The sequence below is a fragment of the Nicotiana attenuata genome, unplaced genomic scaffold, assembly GCF_001879085.1.
Source record: "Nicotiana attenuata strain UT unplaced genomic scaffold, NIATTr2, whole genome shotgun sequence".
Classification (NCBI taxonomy): Eukaryota; Viridiplantae; Streptophyta; class Magnoliopsida; order Solanales; family Solanaceae; genus Nicotiana; species Nicotiana attenuata.
The window spans coordinates 90,183-96,182 of NW_017671545.1; positions in this window are offsets into that span (position 1 = coordinate 90,183).

Genomic DNA, 6,000 nt, shown 5'->3' on the forward strand with positions numbered 1-6,000 from the left:
TCTTTCATAGTGACTTTAAGACCCACGCTTCTCCACGTTTTGGGATAGAGAACTTCTTCTACAAAAATATAAGCCAATATTTAGAAGATAACATCATGTATAAAAAAAGATTGAGCATGTTCACAAATAATAATAATAATAATAATAATAATAATAATAATAATAATAATAATAATAATAATAATAATAATAACTATTCCATACCCTCGCAAAATCCACCAATTTTTTCTTTTCTTCGTTGTCAAAATTTCTCCAATCATCTATATGTAGAGGTGTTAGTTCTGGAGTTCTAGCAATAATTCCTAAAAAGCTAGCAAGCTTTCGACCCTCTTTCCTAATGGCTTGGTTACAATTATTAAATGGCACATCAATTGTCTTCCCCGGCGGAAGTTTCCAAATATCTTTCAATAAAGTAGGCCCACGAACCTTTTTTGCTTCTGAATTACCTAGAATGAAAAAGAGAACAAAACGTTAGATAGTACAATAGCTATTTAGCTCTTAACTATATGATATGTAGATAATCAACATCTTGATAGCACGTTATCCAAATGAGAATAAAACTATAGGAAAACAGGTCAACTACCTAGCTAGTATTAGACACAAACATGATATTCTAGATAATTAACATATTCAAGTTGTGAGATTTGAAAATTTGGAGCAGGCAAGCGTGTTGCAGAGAAGATTAGCTCACATACTAGAAGAACTATTTACTTTGCACTTATAGGCCTTGTAGTAGTTGGGATTGCAGATGTTTTCATCTCTTCACCTTCTGACCGGAGAAAATAAACATAATTGGATATCATATTTTATGGAGATCCTCAACAATCAGATCTATCTCCCTTATTATTTATTTTTGTAGGAGAGCAGCGTGGGAAAACATACCTTTTTAAGATTTAACTTGATTACTTTAGCAAAGAATTGGGTTGTTCTTTTAACTTATTTGGTGCCATTTAATTATGTTGCGTGAAAATAACTCTTCTGTGGTAATTCTTTATTCTTGTCAGTGTCTGTCACTAAAAATTCGTATTGTGGATTCTGATACTGCATCAGCTCAAATGCTGATGTGTTTAAGAACAAATAACTTATTTTGCAGCACACAAGTAATAACCCTAGAGATATGATTAGTATTAAGAACTATCATTTGCCTTTTGGGGCTACCTAGCATAATTCAGTTGTGTGACTGTGGAAGCAGAAAAGTTATGCTGTTCAAACAAGGTACTTAAGAATTTTCCAAACGCATAAAAATTTTGTAGAACTCTTTTCTAAGACCACAGTAATTCTAAAAACACCTTATAGTACATGTCTTCCACTGCTGGAGGTTCTTCATCAGTCCTAAACTTGTTTTTAGTTTACAACAGTGGTGAGGTGACAAATGTGGAAACCTGACAGTTTTATAAGTATCATAGCAAAGTTTAAGATAATTCACAGGAACACAAATTGTGATATCAGTTTTCATTTGAATGGAATCATAATAGGTTAGCCTTGGGATAAGATATTAACATTTGACAATGTTACTAAATTTCATTATTATTGCTAGATATTAAGGATGGACCTAGTTGGCATAGTGTGGAGACTGAGCATAGGTATGCAGGGGGAACAGACAACTAACGGCACATTCAGTTTCCTGGATTTGGTACTTGTCTAGGAACTTCAACTTCTTCCCCAGTCTTATACCGTGAAATTTTCTGTTAAAATTTGAATATATGATAGTATTAGCATAACTGCTATTGCACTGTAGATCTTCCCCAGTCTAATAAAACCTTTCCAGTAAGCTGAAATCACATAGTTGGATAAATTAACAAAGAATTAAAGATCGAGCATCAAGCATCAAGCAAATTAAAGCTGGCATGTTGCACAGATGACCTTTATTTTAAATGAAATCTTTGTGCCTAACATGTATTCTTGAAGCTTATTTACCATAAATGTACAACACAATCTGAGAAAAGAGGGCTCCTTGTAGCAATATTTGATTCAACTAAGCAGTTGTTTTCACTGTTGCAGACTTGATGATATCAGCTAACCTGAATTGTCATCATGTTGAATCCCGGTGCCACCATCAGAATTACTCAACTCATTAGATTGACCATCATGTGCTTGGGCGTCAGAGTAGTTCTGACTATCCATCAACTGCTCAATATATGACTGGGCTCTAGAGTAGTTTTGACCATCCATCAAGTGCTCAATATAAGGTCTCACATCTTCATCATAATCTTGTTCAATTACCAGTCGGTTGCGACCCCTAGTTTGCATAGTTCCTTTTCCAAAATAAAGAAATTATCTAGATGCATTAAGTTATACTAGTACCAAAATAACTCCAACCAATACGCTGGTCACACGCAAAATAGGAGGAAACATCGCCCTCGTCTCAAGCTGTGAAAAAAATGAATAGCAATTCGTGCACACAAATAAAGTCTTGCGACAGAGATAGTTAAAGAGATAAAAAGTATTGATGCACCAGAAAAAACTATTGTCCAACGATAATAACACCATAACATATTGCAATACAATGGGTACAATCAGCAAAATATAAGTAAAAGAAAGCACAAAGAATTGACTCAAATCAACCAATACAAACATGGAAAATCCATAGCCGACTAACATGCATCTTCTATAAAATGACTCAAATTGAAAGCAAAAAAGTATATTTATTCAAATTTCTGCAGTAAAAAATTCACAAGAAGTTCTTAAATAACACTTGCAAGAAAAATATTCTATAAGTTCCACTTATCTTATTCAGAATCATATTTATTTTCATTGTCATTTCCTCCCTCAACACTAGCTTTACCATCATTTGGAGAATCTTGAGAATGTACGTTTGCATCAATTACTATCCCATCGACACCACTTCTTACCCAATCATTATACTCATCTTCCGGAACACAAGTATTTTCTAAGAGAGCCAAGTTAGTGGCATCACCTGCATTGATGACTCAAACTGCAAACTATTTTCCTCTCCCATATTAAAAATATCTCGAGGTTTAATTAACCTAAGGGATAAACTATTCATGATCTTTAGGATCTTGTACAAATATTACTTGTTGAGCTAGTGATGATAGGCTATAATTGTGTATTTTAGTCGATTATTACACTCTAATTTACTGTACTTTAGTTGAGTTTGCGCTTTAATCGCTAGTGTTTTGCACTAACAGTGTGTTTTGTGCCTTGTAGGAGTGATTCCGAGCTATATAGATGTTATGGAATGAATTCAAGTGATTTGGAGCTTTGAAGTCTGAGTAAAAGCTCAAGGAATTAAGCCGGGATCGTATTCGGGGATCAACGGATGATAAAACAACAAAACGAAGACTCGAGTAGGCATATTGCGCACTGTCTAGTAAAATGCACATAACTTTTTGCTCCAAACTCCATTTGGGCTCCACAATATATGGTTGGAAAGCTAACTCAAAGGGATACAACTTTCATGTTTTACGTTTTCCAAATTCCGAACGCAACAGGGTGAAAAACGCGGTAGAAACCGCGACCGCGGAACTGACCGCGGCAGAAAATCAGAGAGCTTGTCTGGCCGCGGTCCTACCGCGTTTTGGCTGCGACCGCGCCGCTCCAGGCGTCAAAAAGAAGTCCTATTTCATCCGGGACAAGGTTATTTCGGCCCTACGCTATTCCAACTTGTATGAAAGGGGTCCTAAACCTATTTTGAAGGTAGGGGACATATTTTGGACATAGATTCGACCTAAGGAGGCAAGAACACATTGGGAGCAAGGCGGAGAATTCTTCTACGAGTTTTTCCCTTCCTCTTCCTATTTTTCATTGTTGGTTATGACTTTTAGTATTGTAGTTTTACATACTATTATGAATAGCTAATTTGTTATCTAGAGTTTTGATAGAACCTTTTGTAGGATAAATTCTTGTTATGTTTTTATATAATTGAGCCATAGCTTTTCTCTATTTGTTCAACTACGTTTATATTGTGGTTGGTTGAAGAGCTCTCAATTAGCTGTGCTTATTTAGTATGCATAACTCGGGAGAGAGTGCATATTTTGGTAATTGTTGAACAACACTACTCCCAGAGTATATGAGGGATCAATAACCGAGGGTTTAAAAGTGGGATTAGGGATAACGAAGCCTTTGGTGGGATCTGAAGTGAGCTGTATTAAATGCCAGCTAGCGTAGCTCGGGAGAGTGCGTCTAGTAAATTGTCGTAATTACTCGGGAGAGATTTACGGTAATAAGAGTGCTCATGATCGGTAGAGAATACTTAGGCGAAATTATAGAAGACATAGCGGGAAGGATTCCGACAATTGGGGATTCATAACTCTAGACCTCCTTAATCTTTTCTCTAACCCTCAATGTCGTTAGTTGTTAATTTACTATTTTAATTTGTTAGTTAATTAGTTAAACAGAAGAATCTTAATATCTATAAGTTAGGAATTGTTCAAGCTTGTCTTCTTGGTGATAGTGAACAGCTGTAGCTAAACCTTAGTTCTCTGTGGGATTCGACTCCGGACTTGTAAACCGGATTATATTTGCAACGACCGCATTGTCCTTTTTATAAGGCATAGTTGGGCGTGATCAAATTTTGGCGCCGTTGCCGGGGAACTAACGGTGTAGTTGTAGGTGTACATATTGCTATGTTTCAAGTTTGAACTTTTATTTTGTTTTATTTTTTTTTTTTGTATTTTCTTTTATAACTGTTGATTTGAGAAACATGACATCTTGGAATTATGGGAATTTAGATGTAGATAATTCTACTATTGATCTCCATACATATTGTGAAGGAAACCACCCATGGCAAAATTTTCAAAACGTTCCTGAGAGCGAGTTATGTACACCAACTCAATCTTATGTGTGGAATGTGTGTGATACGTGTGGTGGTAAAAATGGTCACCTTCACGGTTGTGCTTATATTTCTTACCTTCCCCCAACCCCTTACTTTGATTGTTCTTCTTTTTCTGGTGAAGTTAATAGGAACAAAGAACCTAGGGAAGCTGACCTAAAGAAGCTCGAAGATATGTTAAAGTGCATTTTGGAACAACAGAGTAAATTACTACTGCGGATAGAAAGGCAGGAGGAAACTATTCACAACTTGAAAGTTCACATGAGTCAACTGGTTGAAGCTTTTAATGCTCAACATGCCACTATTGTGAATAGTATCCAAGAAGAGCGTGAATTAGATACAAAAATTGATGAGCTAGAGGAGGAGGCTAGAATGGAATACCAACAATCAATCGCACTAGATTTTGAGGATGTCGATATTGTAGAAGAGATACTAGAGTCAACCGAAGGACAGTTGAGNGTAGCCTTGGTTTTAAAGGAAAATACCTTAGGACCTTGGCTGGAATTTTTCTAGCATCATTTTTCCATCTAGAAGCCCCCACAAACTTTGCATTTATTAACATTCTTATTAGCAAACTCTTTCCTAAAAAGCATGCAATCGTTAGGACAAGCATGAATTTTTTCATACTTTAAGCCCAATCCTTCAACTATCTTTTTGGCCTCATAGAAAGAAGGAGGCAATTTTTCTCCTTCAGGAAGCGCATCTTTCAATAGTCGAAGCAAAGAATTAAAAGATTCATTTGACCATTTGAACATGCATTTTATACGATACATATGCAGCAAAAAGGACAGTTTGCTAAACCTCTTACATCCAGGATATAATTCTTCATTTGCCTCCTTCATGAGCCGTTCAAATTTATCCACCTCTGGATGAGATTGATTTCCAGATGGATGAGCAGTATTCTCTTGTACATTTTGCTCCATGCCACCACTTTCACTAATGTCAGTATCCATGAAACTGTGTAACACCTCCAAATGCATCATGTATCATTCCTCGCATATCATCGCCCCTTAGAGTTGACTGGTTGCGGTTATTTTCTCCAGCATTGTTTGATCCCGTTAGAGACTCCCCATGACAAAACCAAGTATTATATGACGGTATAATATCATTAACCACAAGATGATCATATGTTGTAGCTCGATTTACTTTATGGATAAGCACANCACTCGTACAAGGCATGCAATTTTTCTCAGGTTTTTTCCAGAAAG